Source organism: Arachis ipaensis, chromosome B02, assembly GCF_000816755.2.
Source record: "Arachis ipaensis cultivar K30076 chromosome B02, Araip1.1, whole genome shotgun sequence".
Taxonomy (NCBI): Eukaryota; Viridiplantae; Streptophyta; class Magnoliopsida; order Fabales; family Fabaceae; genus Arachis; species Arachis ipaensis.
Window position 1 is genome coordinate 86,084,390 of NC_029786.2, and position 10,969 is coordinate 86,095,358.

Sequence of the window (10,969 nt, forward strand, 5' to 3'; positions counted from 1 at the left end):
TAATAGAGAAACTGGGAATCTTTGGGGTGCAAGCTGCTGAAATCTCATTAGAGATGGCAGACAATTCAAGAAAACAGGCTTATGGACAAGTAGAGAACATATTAGTAAAGGTTGAAGGCCTTTACATCTCTGCTGATTTCATAATCCTTGATATTGGGAAGGATGAGGATGAATCCATCATCCTTGGAAGACCCTTCCTAGCCACAGCAAGAGCTGTGATTGATGTTGACAGAGGTGAACTAGTCCTTCAATTGAATGAGGACTCCCTTGTGTTTAAAACTCAAGGTCATCCTTCTGTAAACATGGAAAAGAGGCACAGTAAGCTTCTCTCAAAACAGAGTCAACTAGAGCCCCCACAGTCAAACTCTAAGTTTGGTGTTGGAAAGTCTCAACAATGCTCTGAACATCTGTGAGGCTCCATGAGAGCCCACAGTCAAGCTATTGACATTAAAGAAGCGCTTGTTGGGAGGCAACCCAATTTTTATTTATCTAATTTATTTTCATTCTTGTTGTTCTTTCATGTTTTATTAGGTTCACGATCATGTGGAGTCACAAAATAAATATAAAAATTGAAAACAGAATCAAAAACAGCAAAAGAAAAATCACACCCTGGAGGAGGATCTTAAACGCTAGTAAGGAGCATCTGTCTGGTATTCAACACCAAAACAGAGCATGTTTCTGGCGTTGAACGCCAGAAACAAGCAGCATCCTGGCGTTCAGACGCCAGAAATGCACAGTGAGGAAAGCTGGCACTGAACGCCAGAAACAAGCATCTGGCTGGCGTTCAACGCCAGAAATATGCTGCATCTGGGCGCTGAACGCCTAGAACAAGCATCAATTCGGCGTTTAAATGCCAGAATTGTATGCAATGGCGTTTTACATGCCTAATGGGTGCAGGGATGTAAATCCTTGACACCTCAGGATCTGTGGACACCACAGGATCATCTCAGGATCTGTGAATCTCATAGGATCCCAACCCACCTCACCCTCTCTCTCTCCATTCATGGTCATCCCTTCTGTTTTCCATTCACTACTCACATCCATACACACATCCTTCCATCTCCTTCATACCCTCTTCTTCTTCTTCTATTCTTTCTTCTTTTGCTCGAGGGCGAGCAACATTCTAAGTTTGGTGTGGTAAAAGCATAAGCTTTTTGTTTTTCCATTACCATTGATGGCACCTAAGACTGGAGAAACCTCTAGAAAAGGGGAAGGGAAGACAAAGGCTTCCACCTCCGAGTCATGGGAGATGGAAAGATTCATCTCAAGGGTCTATAGCTCAGTGGTAGAACATGTGGCTGCAAATCAAGAGATCCCTGAGATACCTCAAGGGATGCACTTCCCTCCACATAATTATTGGAAGCAACTGAGAATAGGAATACCAAAAATCACTAGGGATCAAGCCACAAAGGCAAGGAAGAGACATAGAAGAGCTCAAGGACATCATTGGTTCCTCAAGAAGAAAATGCCACCATCACTAAGGTGGACTCATTCCTTGTTCTTAAATTTTCTGTTTTAAAGTAGCTGTGTTCAAGAATCAACATACTGAACTAGGAGAATCAATAACACTATCTGAACTATGAGTTCCTATAGATGCCAATCATTCTGAACCTCAATGGATAAAGTGAGATGCCAAAACTATTCAAGAGGCAAAAAGCTACAAGTCCCGCTCATCTGATTGGAGCTATGTTTCATTGATAGTTTGGAATTTATAGTATATTCTCTTATTTTTATCCTATTTGATTTTCAGTTGCTTGGGGACAAGCAACAATTTAAGTTTGGTGTTGTGATGAGCGGATAATTTATACGCTTTTTGGCATTGTTTTTAGTATGTTTTTAGTAGGATCTAGTTACTTTTAGGGATGTTTTTATTAGTTTTATGTTAAATTCACATTTTTGGACTTTACTATGAGTTTGTGTGTTTTTCTGTGATTTCAGGTATTTTCTGGCTGAAATTGAGGGACTTAAGCAAAAATCAAATTCAGAGGTTGAAGAAGGACTGCTGATGTTGTTGGATTCTGACCGCCCTGCACTCAAAGTGGATTTTCTGGAGCTACAGAACTCAAAATGGCACGATTTTAATTGCGTTAGAAAGTAGACATCCAGGGCTTTCCAGCAATATATAATAGTCTATACTTTGGCCGAGTTTAGACGACGCAAAAGGGCGTTGAACGCCAGTTCTACGCTGTTGTCTAGAGTTAAACGCCAGAAACACGTCACAAAACAGAGTTGAACGCCAAAAACACGTTACAACTTGGCGTTCAACTCCAGAAAGAGCCTCTGCACGTGTAACATTCAAACTCAGCCCAAGCACACACCAAGTGGGCCCCGGAAGTGGATTTATGCATCAATTACTTACTTCTGTAAACCCTAGTAACTAGTTTAGTATAAATAGGACTTTTTACTATTGTATTAGACATCTTATGATTTTCAGTTCATCTTAGGATCATAGTGATCTCGTTTGGGGGCTGGCCATTCGGCCATGCCTGAACCTTTCACTTATGTATCTTCAAACGGTAGAGTTTCTACACTCCATAGATTAAGGTGTGGAGCTCTGCTGTTCCTCATGAATTAATGCAAAGTACTACTGTTTTTCTATTCAATTCAACTTATTCCGCTTCTAAGATATTCATTCGCACTTCAACATGAATGTGATGAACGTGACAATCATCATCATTCCCCCACGAACGCGTGCTTGACAACCACTTCCGTTCCACCTTAGATTGGATGATTATCTCTTGGATCTCTTAATCAGAATCTTCGTGGTATAAGCTAGATTGATGGCGGCATTCATGAGAGTCCGGAAAGTCTAAACCTTGTCTATGTTATTCCGAGTAGGGCTCTGGGATTGAATGACTGTGACGAACTTCAAACTCGCGAGTGCTAGGCGTAGTGACAGACGCAAAAGGAGGGTGAATTCTATTCCAGTATGATCGAGAACCTCAGATGATTAGCCGTACTGTGACAGAGCATTTGGACCATTTTCACAAGAGGATAGGATGCAGCCATTGACCACGGTGATGCCTCCAGATGATTAGCCATGCAGTGACAGCGCATCGGACCATTTTCCAGAGAGGATTAAAAGTAGCCATTGACAATGGTGATGTCCTTACATAAAGCCAGCCATAGAAAGGAGTAGGACTGATTGGATGAAGACAACAGGAAAGCAGAAGTTCAGAGGGACGAAAGCATCTCTATACCTTTATCTGAAATTCTCACCAATGATATACATAAGTATTTCTATCTTTATTTTCTGTTTATTTAATATTAATTTTTGAAAACTCCATAACCATTTGATATCCGCCTGATTGAGATTTACAAGATGACCATAGCTTGCTTCATACCAACAATCTCCGTGGAATCGACCCTTACTCACGTAAGGTTTTATTACTTGGACGACCCAGTGCACTTGCTGGTTAGTTGTATCGAAGTTGTGAATGAAAAATGATTTATTAAGATGTGCGTACAGAGTTTTTGGCGCCGTTGCCTGAGATCACAATTTCGTGCACCATAAGTATAACCTGCAACTTCATTCAGGTGTATGGGATTCATGGATATGGAAACTGACACAAACTCCTTGGATCGATCTATAGCACACTTACTGTTTCATAGGCCCCATGATCAATCAATGTCACATCCTTATGATACTATACCTTTCAAATCTAGTGCCACGGTATGCTTTCATTAATTCTTAACATGTTTAAATGAATGAAGTAGAATATAATCGTTTGATCCTTGCTTCATTTTCTTTATTCAATTATTTTTCTATGCTTTCTGTAGTGGTTATCACTCATCCACTCCTCCAAAAATTATTGTGGCACGCAGAAGAAACCCAGAGGTCTTAGCAGAACAAGCCGCCAGGAGAAAGAGAAAACGTTGAATGGATCTTAGAAGAATTGAACAACTAATGTTCAGTCTGTGCTCATGTATCTCCTTGTAAACCAGTGTTGCTTGGGGATTATACTTTGTTTATGTTTTGAATTATATTGACTTGTTTATTTATAGTACTTTTCTTTTAGTTTGATAATACGATGAATTTGTTTATTTTTTGAAAAATTATAAATATTTGAATAAAATTAGATAAAATTTGTATTAAATTTATATTTATTTTGTATGAAAACTAGTCTATTTTGTAATTAGAAAATTAAAAAAAATCTATTTTACCTTACTGAAGGATTTACAGACGAATTTTCTATCTGTAATCAGAATGTGAGATGATTTTCCAAAGTTCAAATTACAGATGGAAAATCTGTCGAAAAATCCATCTGAAAATCCGTCTATAATTACAGACGGAAAATCCGTCAGAAAGTTCGTCGCCTTCGGGAAACGGATGGAGAATTTACAAAGGAAAAATCCGTCGATAACTGGTAAAAATTCGTTGATAATTTTCCGACTGAAAAAAAATCATTCGGTAAATAATTTTGGACGGGACTTTTACATAGGGACAAAATCCGTCAGTAATTTCGTCGGTAACCAAAAATCCGTCTGTAATAAAGACCAAATCTATCTGTAAATCTGTCAGTATTAATCCATTTTCTAGTTGTGAATTATGTAAAAAATAAAACATAGCAACTAAAATTAAATTTGTTAAGTAATTGAAGCTAAGTAGACCATGTTTGCAATTTATTTTAGTATTTAATTATTATTATTATTATTATTATCAATTGATATCAATATAATAAAATGATTCAAAATATTCTCGATTGATAATTAATTTAATAATATATTAAATATTAATTTTATATAATTATAATAAAGATATTTTCTTAAATTAATATAATCATTCATTATTCGTTAAATGTTAATTATAATATAATTGTAATATTGTAATATAATTATAATAAAGATATTTTTCTAAAATAAATTTAGAAGAGAGAATAGTGCTTGCATTTGGGAGGGAAAAAGAGTTCATGAAGAATTGACACCTCACCTTTATTAGTTAGAGAAAAAACTCAATTTGTGTAGGTTAATACAAATTAACTACGTACCAATTAAGTTAAACTATTCATTTATTTGTTTCAATATATCAGCATGAGCAAGAAAATTGAAGTGATTGTTAGAAATTTTACGATCATCAACCGTATTTACTATACGTGACTCCATCTTAAAAGTTATTCTACACACGTGTGCAGTTGGAAGATAAATTTCGCTAGATACCTCAATCACAAAATTTGAGAAGACATACACCCTCCCCTCGATCAGTTCATTCTCAAACATCTTTACCAAATAACTCTTGATTGAACAATAAATTTTATCACTCTGTAAAACAAATTAAATATAAAAGCTATTAGCACTTATAAAGCTATTAAAAATATTTATAAACTGGACTTAACATCACTTGAAATAATCATGAAAAATAATCAACTAACATTATCATCCATTAGAACCATTTTTATGTAAGTCGTCTTGCTCTTGTCAAATTTGAATAGGACTTTCCATAACCATATAATTCTTGCCTTTATTTTCCAAATTTTTTCATCACATAATCTATCATAGGTAATACTATTAATAGAATCGTAGCTAGTAGCCATTAGATATGAAAATAACATAATTGTAATATATAAAGAAGAATAGTTGTAATATATATTGAGGCAACAATTTAATTTAAATTAATCTAAAATTAATTTAATCAAATATATAAAGAAGAATCGTAGCTAGTAGCCAATAGTTGTAATATATAAATTGAGGCAACAATTTAAATTTAAATTAATCTAAAAATAATATTATTACTTAAATAATATTTAATCTGTTCGAACATTTAGAATTTGTGCAAATTCAGACCATCTCCTTGTTAAATAAGCTTCATTATCCGCTATCCATGCAATACTGCAAGGTATAGAATTGCCACACTGAGAAACTAAAGTGACCTTTATTCCCCTCAATGGCATTGCATTGATGCAAAAAAGGTCGGTAATTTCTGGAAAAAAAAATCACAATTTGTTATAAAATTATTTTAATTACGAAAAGCTTAAAATAAGAAAATTTGAATATATTATCAATCGTTGAAATTGCATCTCCGAGTTTGACACGAATTTACCAAAAACTGAACTTAAATTGAGGAAATTCAATCTCATTATGTGCTCCACTTCAAAGATTTTCGGGCAGGCGTAGAAAGTATCGACGAGATAGAACTTAAACTTGGCCTACAAAGCTCCGTGGAAACAATTCCTCAATCAAAACTCGAGCTCCTCCCAAGAAAATTAAATTTACCCATATTCCATTAGGTTGGTCATAATATATGAGTAGATCCAACCATCTTTCGGTAAAATAGAGTTTACTACTCCTTCGTTAGACTCTTACATCCATGTAATTAGAACCCAAATCAGTGAATACCACTTGAGATGGTATTTGATGGATGTGGTGCATCGTAAACGATTGCGGCAAAAGGCAATCGCACTGGAACATTAGACGAAAAGAATAAGTTGGAGTAAGAACAATTATTAAATTATCAAAAGAATAATATAATAGAATAAGTATATAAAAAATACCATAAAAAATTATAAATTGTACCTTAAAAAGATCAACTTCGATGAAAAATGAAGAATACATACTTATTCTATGAAGTAGCCAAAAAAGAATAATAAATTAAAAAAAGAGTAGACTCTCTGATTAACCGCTATTTTACGGTTTATTTTGTATTGAATTGAGTGGATTTTATCCATTATTATCACACTTATTCATATAATTCGCATGTTTTACATTTTCCTTCCTAATTTTGTACTATGATTGAAAACATGCTTCTTTGGCCTTAAATTTGCCCATTTTAATTCTCTCTTATTACCATTCGATGCCATAATATGTGTGTTAAGTGATTTCAGTTTTCCAGGGCAGAAATGGCTTAGAGGATAAAAAAGAAGCATGCAAAAGTGGAAGGAACACAAGAAATTGAAGTTTTGAGAAGCTGGTAGCGACGCGCACGCGTGGATGACGTGTACGCGTGACTTGTGCAGCAGACATACGACGCTCACGCGTGGCTGACGTCTACGCGTGACAAGGAATTTGTTCAGCGACGCATACACGTGGCTGACGCGTACGCGTGACAGAGCATCATGTGCTGTATTAAATAGAAAATGCTGGGGGCAATTTCTGGGCTGCTTTTGACCTAGTTTTAGGCCCGAAAACACTGCTTAGAGGCTGCTGAGTGGAGCTGGAAGGGGAATCAATCATTCACTTCTCATTCATTCACATTAGTTAGGTTTAGATATAGTTTTCTAGAGAGAGAGGTTCTCTCATCTCTCTAGGTTTTAGGGTTTTTAGGTTTAACTTTTCTCAAATTCAGATTTCTACCTTACTTTTATTTAGTTTTCTTCTACTTTTATTTGTTCTAGTACTTTGGTTTGTCTACTTCTATCATTGATTCCTTTATGTTGCCAATTTAGTTTATGAACTCTTTTGTTTCCTTTAATCTATGTTAATGCAATTTATGTTTTTAAGTTTATGATTGCTTCCTTTACTTTGTTGTTATTGTTTCTTCTTGCAATTGTTAGTCTTAGATTTTGCTATGTCTTGTTAGTTTTCCATGTTTTTATTTTATGCCTTCCAAGTGTTTAATAAAATGGTTGGTTGGATTTTACGTTAGATTTTTATGTTCTTAGCTTAGATTGAGTAAATTGGAGATTCTTGAATTATCAAAGTCTCTTGTTGGTTGGTGATTGAAAGTTCCTAGTTGGCTTAATCTTCACTAACTCTAGTCTTTGATTAGGACTTGTGAACTCAAGTTGAATTGCTCACTTGACTTACCTCAATTGTTAGAGATTAACTAAGTGAGACCAAAAGGTAATTACCATCACAAGTGACTATGATAATGGGGATAGGAATTCCAATTATCAATCCTTGCTAGGACTTTTCTTAATTGTTAGTTTACTTCCTTGTTGTTTACATTTATTGTTCCTTATTTCAAAAACCCAAAAATATACTTCCCCATAACCAATAATGAATACACTTCCCTGCAATTCTTTGAGAGACGACCCGAGGTTTAAATACTTCGGTTAATTTTATTGGGTTTGCTTAAGTGACAAACAAGTTAAACATTGACTGAGGTTTAGTTGTCGATTTAGAACTATACTTGCAACGCGAATTTTTGTGAAAATCTTTACTAACATTTTTCCTCTGACACTTTAATCATATACACTACTTCCTTTTATGTATATAAAAAAATATAGAAAATAAATAAATAAATAAATGAAAAAAAAAGAGGAAGCAATAAAAAGGGGACAAAATGCCCCAAGTGAAATAATTAAATTAATGCATATGATTTGTATTCAAAAGACATTAAGGTGCATGAATTTGTGACAAAAATAATCAATGGGTAGTAGGTTCTGCATTGTAATTACTTGGAATGTCTTAGGTTAGGTGAGAAGTTTAGGTTAATCAAGGATTCGGATTTTAGTCCACTTAACCAAATACATTCCTACCTTGATCCTAACCCCATTACAACCCTTAAAAGACCTCTTGATATGTATATTTGTGCATTGAATTGTGTTGATTGGTAGAAGAAAAGCAAGCCTTAGAAAGCAAGATTAGTAGAGAACCGAGAGAATCGACCCTTAAATACTTGAGTGATTAGAGTGTATACACTTCCAGTGAGGGTTCGATACTCAAGTCTTTGTTCCCGGCTTTCATGAGCTTTCTTCTTGCAAGTTTACTTGTTCTTTATTTTGAGATTTAAATTAGTGGAATTCACTTATGGTTGTTCATGGAGAATTTGTTTACTTTTAACCAAGTAGGTAGAAGCATTTTAGCATGTAGTTTCATTCACATAGATAGGTTGCATTGCATGAGTCTCACATTTTTCTCCTTCATTCTTTTGGTCTCCTTGAGCTTAGCATGAGGACATGCTAATGTTTAAGTGTGGGGAGATTTGATACACCACTATTTTATGATATATTTTGGACTGAATTGAGTGGGTTTTTGTCAACTAATCTCACACTTATCCATGTAAAATGCATGTTTTTCATCTCCTTCCTAATTTTGTGATATGGTTGAAAACATGCTTCCTAAACCTTAAAATTATTAATTTTTAATTCTCTTTTGTACCATTCGATGCCGTTATGTGTTTGTTAAGTTTTTTCAGGTTTACAGGGCATGAATGACTTAAAGGATGAAGAGGAAGCATGTTAAAATGGAAGGAACACAAGAAATTATGAAGTTAAGAAGCGAGGAGCGACGCGCACGCATGGCTGACGCGTGCGCGTGATTTGGAGCATCTTACAGTGACGCGTACGCGTGACTGACGCGTATGCGTGACCAGCGCAGGATTTCAGTGACGCGTATGCGTGGCCAACGCGTACGCGTGACAGAGCGTCACGTGCTGCACTTAACAGAACTCGCTGGGGACGATTTCTAGGCTGATTTGGACCCAGTTTCAAGCCCAAAATCACAGACTAGAGGCAAGGAGCAAGCTGAGACTGAGGGGACTTTCACTTTTCACTTAGTTTTAGTTTTAGTTTTGAATTCTAGAGAGAAAAAACACCTACTTTCCTCAAGGTTTTTTTATTTCTTAGTTTTGCTGCTACTACCTTCTATTGAAGTCATCATTTCTATAGTTTGCTTTTCCAATTTCCCTATTACTCTTTTCCTTTTGTTTATTTTGCATTCACGTTTGGATCTTGTCACTTTTGATTATTATTAATGCATTGAAGTATTTTCTTATTTATTTTTATTGCTTGTTTAATTCGTATTGATTATTGTCCGTACCAGTTTTAATTTGATTAATTTCCCAAGAATTTTACCATGTCTTTTATTTATTCCTATTATATGTTATTGAAAATGGCATTCATATTAATGGAGTAGAGCTCCCAACTTGGCTTAGGAGTTGATTAATTGGAAACCCTTGAGTTGTGATACTCAAGCATAATCTATAATTGGAAATTGCTGGCTAACTCGATTCTCACCAATTTTAGTCCTTCCCCCTGAAGTGACTAGGACTTGTGAGCTAGAGTAGTGGTACCCACTTGACTTTCCTGCAACTGCAAGAGGATAACTAAGTGGAAGCAATAACTCTTTGCTATTACACTTGGGGAAGACAACAAGGATAGAAATTCCAGTTATCTCTCCTAACCAAGGTCTTTTATTTCAAATACATAACATCTCTTGTTACTGCTCATTATTTTAATTTCTAGCCATTTATTTTTCCATTCTCCACTTAAAAAAAATTACTTAGAAAAATTCTAACCAATAAATTGCACCTTGTGTCAACTCTTTAGGAAACGACCCGGGATTCTACTTCTGGTTATTATTCTTAATTGTGACACACTTTTAAATTGATAGTGGAATCTTCGTCGGTTAAGAACTGTACTTGCAATGCTGCTTTTATAAGAAATTCTTAACCGGCATTTTTCCACCCATCACTCTCAGATCTAGGCTCACGAACCGCAAAAAACACTATATATAGCCTTTATTAGAACAAAAATAATTATATAAATTAGTTATTATTAAGTTAATTTTTTATTGTTTACGTTATACATCATATATTTGCTATGATTGAATAAGCTATTATCATATCATATACGTTTTTATCATGATTAGAATCATAGATTTTTGTTTTAATTTTTTAAGGTAGATATCAATATCAACTTACCAGAAATTACGATTAATTTAAAATTATATTACAATCATTGAAAATTAAAATTATTGACAATTAACATAATTATATATTAAATATTAAATAAGTAATACGTTATTAAAATAATCACCGTTTAACAATGCAATTACCACTGGGTAAATAGTTATTAAAATAATCATCATCATCATCATCATCATCATCATCATCATTATCTATAGTTATTAATTTACGATTTTATTAACGGTTTGTAATAGATGGATTGAATTTAATCAATTGTTTAAATTAAAATCAACAATACAAAATAAAAAATGTATTAATACATTTAATAACAGTTAGTAATATGTAGTTTAATCGTAAATTATGTATTAATACAATTAACAGTTATAAAAAATATTAATATGTAGT

At 34.3% G+C, this 10,969-nt stretch overlaps 1 long non-coding RNA gene across 1 annotated transcript in view; it reads left to right on the plus strand.

Annotated features, from left to right (window-relative positions):
• Positions 1-3,722, plus strand: part of LOC110268944 — a 23,828-nt gene extending 20,106 nt beyond the window's left edge. Inside the window, exon 4 of the long non-coding RNA XR_002357726.1 lies at positions 3,538-3,722. This is a non-coding gene — a long non-coding RNA (uncharacterized LOC110268944). The remainder of the gene's footprint in view (positions 1-3,537) is intronic.